This window comes from Mustela putorius, unplaced genomic scaffold, assembly GCF_011764305.1.
Source record: "Mustela putorius furo isolate JIRA1106 unplaced genomic scaffold, ASM1176430v1.1 tig00003949_pilon_pilon_pilon, whole genome shotgun sequence".
NCBI lineage: Eukaryota > Metazoa > Chordata > Mammalia > Carnivora > Mustelidae > Mustela > Mustela putorius.
This window is the reverse complement of record NW_025422093.1, coordinates 6,801,282-6,818,128: the sequence shown is the minus strand read 5'-3', so window position 1 is coordinate 6,818,128 and position 16,847 is coordinate 6,801,282. Positions and strand designations below refer to the sequence as shown.

Sequence of the window (16,847 nt, the reverse complement as noted above, 5' to 3'; positions counted from 1 at the left end):
GTCTGTGGGAAATAACCAGGATATTAAAACATTGCGTTTATTTTTCAATATTGGACTCCTAAACAAATATTCAGATTCCCTATCATCTCCAGCTAGCTGATACTGAAAAACACATAATGGCGGACTGTTGCCATGGCAACTCCTCTACAACTACACATTTTCTATGGCAACCCAGGCTCCATGGAATACTAATGAAAACCCATAGCAACAGAGAGTTAAAGAGGTGATGTCTGGAAATCAAAAAGCTCATGTAACATCTATTACAAATATTATGGATGCTTTTGTATATTTAACAAGCAATATCACAGTTCAAAGACATATTAGCTAGAAAATTAAAAGGCATATTTGAAGTATTTTCTGAAAAAAATAACTAATGCCTATGGGACTTAAAGAATTTACATCAATATACAATTAAGTGTGAAAATACAGAAAATACGGTACTCATATTTTAAAGCACAGAATCATAATTTTTTATAAGCGTGGCTATATTCTCCCAGCTGCAGAAGACTTACATGCCATCATGCAACGTGAACCCTAGAAGCATTGCAGGGGCACTGTGTTTAGATCTTATTCTTTTCCTGGTTCCTACTCTTTTCAAGAGTTCCAGCTGGGTAACCTTGATCACTTAACCTCTAAAAGCCTCAGGTTCTCTTTCACAAAAGGATGTTACATTTAAAGGACACTAAAGCCTCTGTGATTCCTATTCTGTCATTTACCAGCAAGTGAATGTGCACATGTCATTTAATCTGAGTGTCAGTTCCTTATCTTGTCACAGGGCATGATATCTGCCTCCTCCTCATTACCAGTTTGCTGCAAAATGTGCTAGATATACATAAGCACTCAGGGAGAACACTAAATGTATTGTCTTAGCTTCAAAAAAAGGAGAATAAAAATGTTCCTCTTTATATTTTTATTTAAAAATACTGGAATTAATGGGACGCCTGGGTGGCTCAGTCGGCTAAGCATCTGCCTTTGGGTCAGGTTATGATCCCAGACTCCCGGGATCCAGTCCTACACCAGGCTCCCTGCTCTGTGGGGAGTCTGCTCCGCTCTCTGCCGGCTTCTCCTCCTCCACGTGTTCTCTCGTGCATGCACGTGCTATCCCTGACAAATAAATCTTTAAAAAAAAAAAAATTGGAGTTAATGATAAAGATCGATGTAAAACTCCATACCCATTCTGAATTATTTTGATACACAATTATTTTACTGAGCTCCTAATATACTGCCAGTTGTGGGTGTTAAAGCATAGAACAAGACAGATATGTTCTAGCATATTATGTTCTAGCAGATAACGTCAGAAAATAAGCAAACAAAGATGACTAAAGAAAGTGGCACAGAGGAAATCATCAGAGTGAAGTGAATAGAAAGGATTTGTGAAAAGAAATGGGCTAGTTTGGGTGTATCTAGTCAGTCCTCCTGAAGGAAGGGGAAGGGACTATGATCGTGAGCCGTCCAAGGAGCCAGTCCTGGGGAGACAGAGACAGCCATGTAGAGAGGACAGCCATTGTAAGGCCTTCAAGCAGCAGGGCTCAGTGGGTCAAGGACTCTTGATCTCGGGATCCTGTATTCAAGCCCCCTTTGGGGGTAGAGTTTACTTTGAAAAAAGAGAGAGAGACCTTTAAGTAGTAAAGCCTTTAATGTGGTGGCAAAATAGTGCAGATGTCAGTGGGGCTGAACAGTCAATAACAGAGACAGAAGAAATGATAATGATATGAAAACCAGAAGGGAGGCAAGACCAAAGGCAGGCTCTGGTAAGACTATAAATGTGGTCACTAGTACAAAGGGTTTTACTGACAGAGGCACTTGTTTTAACGGCTGTGTGGACAGTGGCTTGGACAGGGAGACCAGAGAGGGGACTGCAACGCTATCCAGTTTAGAGAAAATGGCGTGAGGTGTACTATGGCAGTGACAATGGTGACAGCAAGAAATGGACATCTCTGAGATCTTGTTCAGATTTGCTGATGGAGATAGATACAGGAGCTCAGGTGAAACTCCCAAGTTTCTGACACAAACAACTGGGGGCTGATGATACAGTCATGTACTAGAGGGAATCTGAAGGAGCCAACAGGTTTGGAGTGACAAGAAGGGATGGATAGGAATCGGGACTCTGTTTTGTACTGATTTCCCTATTAAATGTTTTCCCAGGCCATAGTCACAAATTTCTTTAAAAATACTTAATAATATGGAGGCACCTGGCTGGTTCAGTCAGTGGAGCATATGACTTTGGATCTCAGAGCCGTGAGCTCAAGCCAGTGTTGGGTATAGAGGTTACTTAAACATAAAATCTTTAAAAATATATATAATAAGGGTACCTGGGTGGCTCAGAGGGTTAAGCCTCTGCCTTCAGCTCAGGTCATGGGATCGAGCCCCACATTGGGCTCTCTGCTCAGCAGGGAGCCTGCTTCTCCCTTTCTCTGCCTACTTGTGATCTCTGTCAAACAAATAAATAAAATTTCTTTTTTAAAGTTTTTATTGATTTATTTGATGCACAGAGAGAGAGAATGCACAAGCAGGCGGAGAGGTAGAGGGAGAAGCAAACTCCCCACTGAGCAGGGAGCCTGATGTGGGGCTTGATCCCAGGACCCTGGGATCATGACCTGAGCCGAAGGCAGACACTTAATTGACTGAGCCACCCAGGCACCCCCAAATTAAAAAAATCTAAAAAAAAAAAACCAAACCATAATAATATTTGATTAATTGATACCCACTATTACAAAACTTATAAAAATTCAAACACAGGCTCTTCTTTCAAAATATGCATCAAAGTTATGCATCAAAATTATAAAATCACCATAAATATCAAAAATGTTAAATTTTGTTATGTTAAAATGTTAAATTTTGGAGTAGACTAGGAATACCCATGTGATAATGAAAGAATATGGGAAAGAATATATACCCAAATATATACAGTTTGTAGTATTATCTTTTCTATGGTAAAATACAGATTCATTGTAGAAATTTTGGAAAATAAGGAAAAGTTTAGAGAAACTAACAATTACCCCTAATCCTATCCTCCTGTCAGTATGTTGGTGACTATAAGACTACTTAATTCAACTCTGTGTGTTTAGTTTTGGTAAAGCTAGAGAAATCTAAAATTCACATTTCAAAAACTGAATGAACTATGGGATAACAGCTTCGTGCCTCGTTATTAAGCTTCAAAGTCTAGTCTTGACTATTCAGTCTAAATCCAGACATAAAGGTGGAATACATCATTGGAGAGGATAGAGCCAACCTTTTGTGATGTCTGTCTTCCCTACGACCTGTTCCCCACCACCACCACCACCAGCCCCCTTCAAACCCTGCATCTACCAAATTAAACATTCAGCTAAAATAAGGTGAGCTTTCTTTATTCAGCCACAATTTTTATTTTTTTGAGAAAGAGCATGGAACCAGAAGGGGCGTAGGCAGAAGGGCATCGAGAGAGAGGGAGGGAGAAAGGGAATCTTAAGCAGGTTCCATGCCCAGTGCAGAGCTGCAGAGCCCCACATGGGGCTCAATCTCACAACCCTGAAATCATGACTGGAGGAGAAATCATGAGTCAGATCTTCAGTCAACTGAGCCACCCAGGCACCTCCTCAACCACCATTTAAACTTAGGTTTATATTGCTTTGTAATTCATATACCACATATTCATTTACATGAAAGCCAAATGGTTCCTATACCAGCAAGATACTGACCCTTCAAGTATGTTTTTAATCTGTTATTTATTTATTACACTTACAAATAGTATTTAAAATTTTATATCAGAATTAAACAGAATTTTAACTAATTGCTTGTTAAAAACCTTGAATGTAAACAAAAGTAAAAGAAAAGGCTTTAAAAAGCATAATGTTTAAGACAGTATGTATTTAAGTTTAAGACTACCTAATGTCACATGATAGCTAGTTTTTATTTTATAAAAGTAAAGCTCTGGGAAATTTTAATACTTTATTTTGGGGTTACCCTCTCTATTATTTCCAGACAGAATAGTGTATATAGATTCTACAGTAAGCTCAAATTTAATAAATTCAAATAAAATCATGCTTAGAAGTTTAATATTATTCACATAATGTGTAATAACAACAAAAAAACCAAAGGGAATTTCTACCTAGATGAAATCCGGTTTTAGCAGGTATACAAAACAGTACGGTCATCACAACACACTTTAAAATAATCATTAGCAAAAAAAAAAAAAGAAAAAAGAGGGCAGGGGAAGGCGCCTGGGTGACTCAATCGGGTCTGACTCTTGATTTCAGCTCCAGTAATGATCTCAGGGTTGTGAGATCAAGCCCCGCATCAGGCTCCTCACTAAGTGTGGAGCTTGCTTAAGATTTCCTCTCTCTCCCTTCTTTGCCCCTCCCCACTCTCCCTCTTTAAAAAAAAATAATAATCATTAGCATGACTAGTGAAAGAACAAAAGAGAGCAAAGCTTAAGATACTGTATTTCATGCAGTAACTGCACATTAAACACATCCTAAAAATATACTCCCCAGACTGAAAAAAAAAAATTAAGTCATAGAGACACCTTCAAGGTGATTTTTAAGTGCTATCCTATGGCTAGGACTGATTTATTTCTAACAATAGACTGCTAGAGTTGTTTTGTGTTTTTTTTTTAAAAGAAAACACAAGGAATCACTATACAGTAGGTTAAAATTAAAAACACAAAGAAAACACTAATTATTAGAGAATTTGAAAGCACATAAACTTATGCAATAGAGATAAATATTTAAGCTAATCTAAACAAATGTATAGATTCTGATGCAATCCAAAACATGGTCAAGGCCATTGCTTTAAATTTTGGCTGGTCAATCCGGTGAAACAGAACAAAGAGAAAGGAATTGAGCTGGGGTGGGGATGGGCGATGATGTTCCAGGTTTTTAATTTTCTGGGTAACACTGGATGATATTTACAAATGTGCAACATGGCAAAAAGCATCATTGGCACACCAATGTTCTAAAATCTTATACCACCTGAAGCATTCAGTTCTGATTCTATCTTTTTCTAATTTTCAAATGTTCTTTTGCTCTTAAATTGAAATGCCCAGTCTTTCCACTGGATATTGGCTGTTGTTTCTGACGAACAAATTCTGCAAATGTTACCTGCCTTAGAGTCAAATACAAAGAACATCATTTAACATAACATTGGAGCAAAGAAATAGGACAGGAGTCTCATGGAACTTGAACCAACTCTAGTGCCTACATCTAAATAAGAGTTAACTCTCTCACCTATAATATGATCTACATCAAGTTCAATTATAACTACTTGAATGGGGAGTGGCTGGCTGCAATTTACTCACTCATTCTGCACATAAAAACCTTCCTGCTACAGAATAATGTAGAATGTTTAAAATTACGTTGAAGGGTTTTTTGCCTGCTATTTCTGTTTAGGTTTTATTTGGTTGGACTGAAATTTCTGAAGGCACATGATAACTCAACAAAAAGAAGGAAATAGGTGCGCCTGGGGGGCTCAGTGGATTAAGCCTCTGCCTTCGGTTCAGGTCATGATCTCAGGATCTTGGGATTGAGCTCCATAGCATCGGGCTCTCTGCTCAGCAGGGAGCCTGCTCCCCGCACCGCCCCCCCCACCCCGGCCCTCTGCCTGCCTCTCTGCCTACTTGCGATCTCTGTCCGTCAAATAAATAAATTTAAAAAAGAAGGAAACAGTCTAAGACTGTCAGGTATTCCAAAACTGTCCCACAAACCAATTTTAATTTATGATTTATACCCTGAGTAGGGAAGCCATCTAGTAAGGAATCTGATTATTTGAATATTAAACCATTTTGTTATCATTTTGACAGCTCAGGCATTTCTAAAACCCTAGTACCCCAGGGCTCATACAGCAGCGGGCATAATTTAGTCTCCCCAACACCCCACTCTGCTCCACACCTCCAGAGTCTCGGTGGAAACACCATTCATCATTCACAATGGTGGTTACACCTAAAATCTGTTCACCTATCTGGAGAGGGCGTTCTTTCTGAGACTTCCTCAGATTCTGTCTCTGATTGCCCTGTAATTCAAGTAAACTCCAGTAACTGCAGTCCCAGTGCACATTACATCAGAAGGAGTCCTAAAAACGTGAAAGCACCAAACATACCGAAGACAAAAATCGGTACAATTAGATGAAAAGGCTAGAAGTATAACAATTGAGGGCCACTCCTTTTAAGGACTAGTAGGCCTAACAGCCTCAATAGCTTCTGCACCCCGCATCAGTTTATGACTGATTTCACACCAATGGCTCCAGATCATTCATAGGACATTCAGATATGCTCTGCGGACAAGCAGTCTCCACGTTAGGAAGGAGCTTGTGCCCAAAACTCAAGCACTAGTCTGTTACTTAGGACTGAAAGGTTTCTAATCATTAAAAAAAAAAAATTATTACAGTTTACGCCTAAAATAACACCAAAAAAGCCTACTTGAGCTAAAAATAACTAAAGTATCAGATTAAGAGTACTTGAAACAAAAAATTATAATACACAACCTCAGAGAGCCTTCTCTCTCATCTCACAACACAAGACAAGCGAAAGTCTCAGAATTACAGAAGTGGAAATGGAAAGAATCCACGGATGCCCACAACCAGGACAGCTATTCTGAGTTTAACTCTGGTAATTTGAGGTCTCTTAAAAAAGAACTGAATACGCATTTAAGCACTTTATTTTAACTATAGTCCTGGAGAAACATCTCGAGTGTAAGTATCTGCTATGCATCGAAGATAAATGAAGAGTAACCCAATATATTTTGCTCAGATATCAAGCTGACGCATCACGGTTAGGAGATAATTCATTAAAAAATTAGAATTATAGGTATGCCTGGATGGCTCACTCAATTAAAGCTTCTGACTTTCGATTTTGGTCAGCTCAGGTCATGATCTCAGCGTTTTGAGATCGAGCTCTCAATGGACTGATATGGAGCCTGCTTAGGATTCTCGCTGTCCTCTCCCTCTGTCCCTCCCCACTCCCTCTCTCTAAAAAAATGAAATAAAATAATGAATTGTATTGTCTAAAGGTCTTTGGTAATCTGGAAAAAATTTTCATAACTGAATATGGCTAAATTCTGCTTTTACTATAAAACACAAATCTAATTTCTATATCCACAATGATGGTTTACCCTTTTAAACTTTTTTTTAAAGCCTTGTTTCTACAAAGTTTAGAAGTAGTAGAGAATGTAAAAGTCATTTCATTAATTCAGAAGCCAGAGACCAAAGAGCTAAGTGAGTTGACCAAGATGATTCGACTCATTAGTCATTTAGGAGATTGGAAATCTCTGATGTCCCTGATCAACTCTGCTCTTGACATTTTTCCACTTCTTTCTTTTTGTGTGATGGCTAAACTATGCTCCAAGTACATTGGTTTTACAGTACAGCATGCCTCTGGTTTGCCTTTGTTCTAATGAGGCAGAAAGCCAAGATGAGACCTTCACCCTGAGGGAACCTGAGTTAGCACAAGCCAGCTCCAGAGAGAGTCACCCAGGATAAAGAGCAGATCATATGTTCGGCTCAAAGAAGACTGCTCCAAGCAGGGCTATGTGTGCCCAGAGAGCAAAATATGCTGTTTAAAAGACAAGAAAAAATCAAGGCCATTGAATTTACAAGAACAGACAAGGCCTCAACCTGTTCACTTAAGAAACAAACAAACAGAAAAGGTTGCGGCAAGACTTAGATGTTGAGTGTTAATCCTCGGGTGAAATAGGACCTACAGTTATGAAAACAATTTAGAAACCATTGTAAGAAAATCTTAGGAGGAAAAACAAAGCCCATGTAAGAAACTGAATTTTACTACATATAAGGAGGCAGTACACCTTGGAACGTAGAAGATTGGGTACGTGTTTCACCTCCTCAGGACCATACAAAGCCCTTCACTATCAGCTTTCCACCTCTAGATCCTTCTTTATTTCCTCCTACTTTCTCACTCCAAACCCACACTTGAGTCACCTTAAATGTCCTATTAATCCTTCGCATGTTTTTTGTTTTCTCTGTTTGACCTTATTACAAACTGCCTATCCTCAAATATTTCAAGAAAACCTCACCTCGGTGGGGTTTTCCTAGGCAACATTTGATCACTCCTTCCAAAATGTATCACGTGGTGGTGATTAGTTTGCTGTTTCTCTCACTCACCAATGAGCACTCGAGGGAAAGAAACTGTACTTAATGCTTCCCGGCAACAGACCTCACACTGTATTGCATTCAATAGTGTTCACACAAAGAATAAAACAGGTAGTGCTCTTAAGGGTCTAGCAATATGATACTCTCATGCAATGCCAATGGGAATTTGGCACAATCTTTCCAGAAAACACCTAGTGATACATTTGTAGGGTGTTAATACTCGCAAATCCTTCAACCCAATATTTCCACTTCAAGATATGTATCACAAAGACATAACTGAATATAAAGAAAGATTCATATCCAAGGATGTTTAAGAGAGCCTTTGATGTAGCCAAGGATGTTTAAGATAGCCACTTTCAAATCATCAAAAACTGGAAGTAAATGTACCATCCTAAAATAGGGAAAGAGTTCAATAAATTAGAGATCATCCTCAGGATGGCATAATAGGACATTATAACTATATGGGGGAAATTTTATGACATAATATTAAACAAAATTTGCATTTATAAAATGAATCCAATTATACAATTGTTTTTAAAGATTTTATTTATTTATTTATTTGACACAGAGAGAGAGTGAGAGAGGGAACACAAGCAGGGGGAGTGGGAGAGAGAGAAGCAGGCTTCCCGCTGAGCAGGGAGCCCAATATGGGGCTCAATCCCAGGATCCTGGGATCATGACCTGAGCTGAAGGCAGATGCTCAATGTCTGAGCCACCCAGGTGTCCCTACAATATTTTTTTTTTATCTCTGCTTCCACCCTGGAAGGATTAACTACAGGAATTTCCTTTCCACTGTAAAGTAGACAAAACCCATGAAGCAATGTCTTTCAGATATTGGAAAACAGGCCGTGCTGAAATATGATCTCTGAGTGAAGGAGGAAAAGTGAGTTCAGTCCTCTAATAACCACAACTCACTCTCTGGGAGTAGTTTCAGGCCACAGCACAGGAAAAAAGAGTGCAAAGGCATCACAGAAGACTTAGTGAAGGAAACACCCAGCTAGAATTTGTGAGGCTGAATACAAGAGAGGAAGAAGCTGCACAAAGCTTCTGTAGATACACGGCAAGGTTCACTGAATCATTAACAAGTACAGATCCACAAGGCAAGGGGTGGAACTCCATGAGGTGGAGGAATGAACCAATAGGCTAAAAAATTCCCAGCCTATACACAGACCTGGGAATAGTTCATGATTCTACCAGCCAGAGTGGAAACAACCTGCAATCCACGGGGCACTAGGTAAGGTCCCCAGGACTTAGTAAGTGGGGCTTAGGCCAAGAATAAAGGTTACTCTGGACCCATTCTAATAAAGCATAACAGGAGCCTCAAAAGGTTAAACTGATCTGCAAGTTACTTAACTATGTGACAGAACAAAAACTAAAGGAATACAACAAAATGCAGCACTCAAAATGAGAAAATCTTGATGTCCAGTATTTAATCAAAAATCACCAGGCATGCCAAGAAGCAGGAAAATATGACCAGTGACCACTACTGGGAGGAGGGGGAGTAATCAGTAGAAACCGAGCCAGATTATGACAGATATGATGGAATTAGCACAGGAAAAATACAACCATAGTAAAGGGAGAAATAGAAAAATAAAGGCCAGAGGAAATTTATACAGATGAAAATATGCTGGAGGGTTTCTAGAGTCAAAAATATACTAGATGAGGGGCGCCTGGGTGGCTCAGTGGGTTAAAGCCTCTGCCTTCACATCAAGTCATGGTCTCAAGGTCCTGGAATCGCATCAGGCTCTCTGCTCAGTGGGGAGCCTGCTTCCCATTCTCTCTCTGCCTGCCTCTTTGCCTACTTGTGATCTCTGTCAAAATAAATATATATATATATATATATATATATATATATATATATACATTCACACACATACTAGATGAGATTAACAGCAAATTAGGCATTGCAGAAGAAAAGATCAATGAGCCTGGAAATCAAAACAGAAATTATCTAAAAAAAGCACAGAGAAAAAAAGATTGAAAAAGTGAACAGAGCATCAGTGACTGGTACTACTGTAGTAAGTAGCCTATCATATATGCAATTGGAGTCTTAGGAAAAGGGTAGAAGTTCAAACATATCTGAAGAAATGATGACTGAAGAGTTTCCAAATTTGTTTAAAACTATAAGCGTATAGATTTTAGAAGCTCCAGGAATCTCAAAAAAAAAAAAAAAACCACATAAAAACCCAACAAAGATACATCGTAATCAAATTAGTGATCAAGTAATAAAGAGAAAATTCTGAAAGCAACCAGAGGTAAGAAGACATATTAAGTGCAGAGACACAAAAATAAGAGTGGCAGTAGACCTCTTATCAGAAACTAAGCAACAGAAGACAGTAGAATGTTGTCTTTGAAGTTATGATGGAAGAACACTGTCAGCGGATTCTATATCCAGAAAAAATATCTTTCAAAATTGAAGATAAATAAAGATATTTTAGACCCTACCCCCCCCACCCAACCCCACAAAAAAAGTAAGGCTAAGAATTTATCATACTAAAACATGGAAATTTGGATTGAACCAAAGGAATGAAGAACACCCACAATGGTAAATGGGGCGGTGGGGGAGGGGGTCCTAAATATTTTCATCTGTGTTTAAAGGGATTTTTTTGGTTTTTTTTTGTTTTTTGTTTTTTTATTTGACAGACAGAAATCACAAACAGGCAGAGAGGCAGGCAGAAGGAGAGGGAGGCAGGCTCCCTGCCGAGCAGAGAGCCCGATGCGGGGCTCTATCCCAGGACCCTGAGATCATGACTTGAGCTGAAGGCAGAGGCTTTAACCCACTGAGCCACCCAGGCGCCCCTTCATCTGTGTTTAAAATAAAAGTATCCGGGGCACCTGGGTGGCTCGGTGGATTAGGCCGCTGCCTTTGGTTCAGGTCACGATCTCAGGGTCCTGGGATCAAGCCCTACATCGGGCTCTCTGCTCAGCAGGGAGCCTGCTTCCCCCCCCCCTGCCTGACTCTCTGCCTCCTTGTGATCTCTCTCTCTGTCAAATAAATAAATAAAATCTTTTTAAATAAATAAATAAATAAAATAAAAAATAGGGCTTTAAAAATAAATAAATAAAAGTGGCCATTTAACAACAACAACAACAAAAGAATAATAGACTATGGAGTTTAAAACATATGCAGAACTTAAATGTATGATAACAGCACCAAAAACTGGAAGAAATACATGGAAGTACATGGTTGCTAAGTTTTTTATACTGGTAATATATTATTATTTGAAGATTTACTATGATATAGTAAATGTACACATTATAATTCCCAGATTATAATTACTAAAATGAAATCAATAAAATAAGGTAAAACAAAAAAAAAAGAGGTATTTCTAACAAGCTAATAAATGATATAAAAATCAATTTTTAAAAATATTCAATTATTCTCCTAAAAAAAAAGGAAAAGAAAAAATTATAAGAATATATGGGTCAAAAATTAACAAGACAAGAAACAACAAATGTTGGAGAGGTTGTGGAGAAAGAGCAACCCTATGGAGGTTCCTCAAGATATTAAAAATAGAGTCACCCTCTGACCCAGTAATTGCACTACTGGGTATTTACCCCAAAGATACAAATGTAGTGAAAAAAAGGGCCATATGCACCCCAATGTTCATAGCAGAAATGCGACAACAGCCAAACTGTGGTAAGAGCCAAGATGCCCTTCAACAGATGAATGGATAAAGAAGGTGTGGTCTACATATACAATGGAGTATTACTCAGCCATCAGAAGGGATGAATACCCAACTTCTGTATCAACATGGATGGGACTGGAGGAAATTATGCTGAGTGAAATAAGTCAAACAGAGAAAGACAATGATACGGTTTCATTTCTTTGTGGAACAGAAGGCATTGCACGGAGGACATTAAGAGAAGGAAGGAAAAAATGAAATGAGGAAATCAGAGGGGAGATGAACCATGAGAGACTATGCCCTCCAGGAAACAAACTGAAGGCTTTTAAGAGGGGACCAGGATGGGGGGGATGGGTGAGCCAGTGATGGGTATTAAGGAGGGCATGGATTGCATGGGGGCACTGGGTGTTATACACAAACAATGAATCATGGAATGCTACATCAAAAACTAATGATACACTATATGGTGACTAACAATAAAAAAATTATTAAAAAAAAGAATATATGTGTCAAATAGTACACAGCAAAATAATAGATGTAAACCAAATCATATCCATATATTTAAAATAAATCATTTAACATTCCAGTTATAAAGTGGGGATTGTCAAGTTGGATAAAAATAGAAGATTCCAGTATATGTCATCTATGAGAGATCCACTTGAAATTTATGGGCACAGGTTAAAAGCAAAACAATGAAGAAAGATCACAGAAACACTAACCAAGAAAGAGAAAAAAAGCTAGAGGCACTGTATTTGTAACTGTAAGTAGACTTCAGAACAAGGAATATTACCATGCATAAAGACAGTCACTTTATAATAAGGAGGCAGTGCATCAAGGAGATATAGTGGTCCACAATGAGTATGCATCCAATAACAAAGGTTCAAAACACACGATGGCAAAACCTGGCAGAACTGGACAGAAACACAGGAAATCCAACTACATAATTAATACACACTCAAAATATTTTTCTTCAGATGGTGAGATTAGAGGTCAGGTGTTTTCCTTCTTCTTTATACTTTTCTGTATTTCCAGAATCTTCTTCAACAAGCACATACGACATTTTAACAAAAATGGTGTCCTGGCTCCGTCCTGCTTTTGTCTCTCAATTCTTCCTTGATCTGCTTTCCTTCTAGGATCCAACCCCTCTTACACAGTAGAGCTCTTCAGTGTGAAGACCCAGACCTCTGCCAGATAAACAGTGTGACCCCATACCCCTAGACCAGGTAATGAATCCACAAATGGAAAATGAGCCAACAGAGTTCATCAGCCTTCTTATTCAGGAATGTGTTGGCTGGAAGATCTTCCTCCCTGTCTGAGGGCCTGGTAAACCTGGACCAACAAAAGCATCTTTGCCTTTCATGGAGAATGCCTTCCCAGGACAAAGGCCGATCAAGAAGAAAGTTGTGCTGAGTATCAAAGAGATAGAAGCAGCTGTGATGATACAATTTGTGCCCCTGTCTGCAGTTGTACCTAAACACATGCCCTCCTGGACTTTCAGTTATAGAGCCAAGTCTTTTCCATTTTCTCCTTAAGCTAATTTGAGTGTGGTTTCTAACAGAGGAAACCAAAAGAACTCTAATACAAAATAATGCAAAGAGCTACTTCAACTCTTTTGAAAAGAGTAATGAATTGTAAGATGACTTTTCTTTTCTTGGTTTTGTTCATGCCCATTATGCGGGCACTGGATTATCAGGCATGGCCAGTCTCTTAAAAGAAGCTCCCAGAGAAAATAAACTACCTCTAGGATGTACATTATATCACTGAACCTGAGAACATGGCATCTACCAAAACCAATAAACACACAAGGTAGATTCTTCTAAATGTTATTTCAGCCTATGGGGCACCTGGGTGGCTCAAATGGTTAAATGTGCAACTCTTGATTTTGACTCAGATCACGTCTCAGGGTCGTGAGATTGAGCCCCACATCAACTCTGCACTCAGGGGAGTGGGCTTGAGATTTTCCCTCTCCCCTGGCTCCACCTGCTCTCTAAAATAAAAATCTTTAAATAAATAAATAATTCATTTGTTAATTACATATAGCATGAAACTTTTTTTTTTAATTTCCACGATGGAGCCATAAATATTTTTCCCCCATGTTATACAGATTTCTAAGTAAATAAACATGCTACTAAATAAAAACCAGGTTTGAAATTACTCTGAACCAAATGAAGGAATAATTATCTTTAGATGTACCACATTTCTCTCCTGGAAAAAACAATGTAGCAACTTGATTTAGGAGTCAAATCATCAGAACAGGGCTCTGAAGCATTTGCCGCTTGGTTTATAAAATTGGCTTTCACACTTCTTGGTAAGTAATTCTCCTCCAGCCACACAGTGATCCTCTTTCCCCATCCCCTCCCTCTTCTCCTAGATTAGATCAAGGAATAGATTATGCATCTTACAAAAATGTGTAATTGTGAGTTGTGTAGCAGGAAAATATTCAATACCTATTATTCCGACAATTTTAGAATCAATAAGAAAAGCTATCTAAGGAACTTAATTTAGACAAAAAAAAAAAAAGTGCTCTCAGATTGAGACCTGAATTATTGCTGGTTTTAGTTTAAAAATAATAATAATGATGAGTCATTGCTGCTCTTCCTTGGTGTTCAAATTTAGACAAAAACCCAGGTATATATTTAGAAGTAATTCTGGTCTACAAGGTTGATTAGGACTAAAATTTTATTTACTTTAAAAATGATGGGGTTTTTATACAAGTAAATGCCTTTTTCATTTAATTTTAGAATACATCTGGAAGTGTTAGGTTATATATAATTCTTATATATCTTAAATAAAACAAAAAAAATACATTTTTCCTAATAAGAGGCTTTTTATTTGGATGCCCAGAATTTGACATCCTCTTTTATCATCTAATTTATATGATCCACATTTACAATTACCACATACACACACAAAAGAAAAACCTGTGGTGTATATTCTGTAAAAAGAGAGAGAGAGATTTAATCCAAAAAAGGGTGGGGGGACTACTAAAGCCACTTCTTAAAAATGCACAGATATTCTAAAAAGTTCAGTTTGACATGAATAATTTTCAACAAATTTCTAGTGACAATTTTCTTACCAAAGTTACTGGTCTCATAAACTGATACACAATCTATGACTTTAGAAATCTGAGCTTTAGAAATTAAGGGTGGAATGTTTGATTCTGAGGTTCCTGAGGCATTTATTAAATGCTGTTTATTGTGTTTGTATGAGCCCGACCTGTTCCGGGAATTTTGTTACGAATCAGAATACAACAGAGTACCGGGTAGTAACAGCTTACAGTCAAGACAGGAACACATTATTACATAAAATTTCATTTACAGAGCTGTAATAAAGGATCTGAAATAAATGCAACATGAAATGAGAACCTGTCACAGAAAGAAGACCTAATATAGTCTCTCCAGAGACAGGGAAGAAGTTCTTGAAGGAGAAGCATTTAAAGGACGTGGGGCTGGGGGCCCAGCATGCGTGCCGGTGCACAGATGTCTGCAGGCAGGTAGACATGGGGAATTCCTACTGTGGCTGGAATGCTTGGAGTGAAGGAGAACGTCTCAAGATCATCCTGAAAATGAAGGTAGAACTGGCTTGTGGGTAGGCCTACCTGGAGCATACAGGGCAGTGATAAGAATTTGAGACTTTAGTGTGCCTGGGTGGCTCAGTGGGTTAAGCCCTTGCCTTCGGCTCAGGTCATGATCCCAGGGTCCCGGGATCAAGTCCCGCATCAGGCTCCCTGCTGAGCAGAGAGCCTGAATCCCTTCCTCTCTCTCCGCCTGCCTCTCTGCCTACTTGTGATCACTGTCTGTCAAATTAAAAAAAAAAAAAAAAAGAATTTGAGACTTTACCCTGAGGAATAATGAAGAGCTTTGGGACCGTTTCTCACTATGAGAAATGAGATCACTTTTGGAAAGCTCTTTCTGGAGAAATATGGAGAAGGGATTGGTGGTAGTGAGTCTGGCTGGACAAAAGAAAATCAGTTAGGAGCTGCCTAGGTGATGCAGGTGCAAAGGCCCCGTGGCTCTGCCTGAGGTGGGAGCCACTGAGACGGAGAGAAGTTGGGGGATTCTTTGAGGGACATGAAAGACAGATATCAGACATGACTGTGACCTGAGGAACTTCAACATTTAGCTCAGACAGAACAGGAATTTAAGGACTACTAAGCAGTTCCTGCTGGAAAGAAAGGGCAAATAGGAAAACAGAGACTGGTATCTTGCAAGCAGAGGAAGCCCAGTGCAGGAAGCTGCAGAGAGCAAGGTCGTGTCCCTTGGCTTAGCAACATGGGTAATCCCTGGTAACCTGAGCAGAAGCAGTGTTGGTGATGGGACCAGGACAAAAGCCAAACTGAAGAGGACAGCAGAGCCAGTGGTGAGAAGTGTGGACAAAGGCAAGCAAATAGCACTTTCATTAAGTTTGGCTACAAGCAGGGCGCCTGGGTGGCTCAGTGGGTTAAGCCGCTGCCTTCGGCTCAGGTCATGATCTCGGGGTCCTGGGATCGAATCCCACATCGGGCTCTCTGCTCAGCGGGGAGCTTGCTTCCCTCTCTCTCTCTCTCCCTGCCTGCCTCTCTGCCTGCTTGTGATCTTTGTCTGTCAAATAAATAAATAAAATCTTTAAAAAAAAAAAAAAAAAAAAGTTTGGCTACAAGCAGAAGAGAAATAGGGTAGAAACAGAACATGGATGACTCGCCTGTTAGACTTTCCAACACAAAATTAGATTACGCAGCCTGGTCACTGAAGTATATTTGTCTCTGTTGCGTGTATGCATGTGTCTTCACAGACTACATAGGACTTTTGGGGGGACTATAATTTGAATAGAATATATAATAACGGTGAAACATTTTAATCATTTCTGAGCTAAACCTCTCACGATCAAGAAATTGAGCAATTATACACCCAGCTCTGTGCTGAACATTGTGGAAAGGAGAGAGAAAAGTTACAGCATGTTATTCCTGACCTCAGGATGCTTCCTGTCTGGTAGGCAAAACTAACACAGAACAGCTGAGATGATATGATACCGGTTATAAGCAAGGAAGGAACTGCTTGCTTAGAACTCACTTAAAAGCTATTTTGTCCTTGATTAAAATGTAGTTTTCCAAATGAAATATGAGGTCCTTCTGCCTTAATAACATCAAAGTGCAGCTGTGATACATCT

The 16,847-nt window shown here is 39.0% G+C and overlaps 1 protein-coding gene across 1 annotated transcript in view; it reads right to left on the bottom strand.

Annotated features, from left to right (window-relative positions):
* The window catches only part of ANK3 (ankyrin 3), a 671,415-nt gene that overhangs the window by 576,060 nt on the left and 78,508 nt on the right, over positions 1–16,847 (bottom strand). The window lies entirely within an intron of this gene.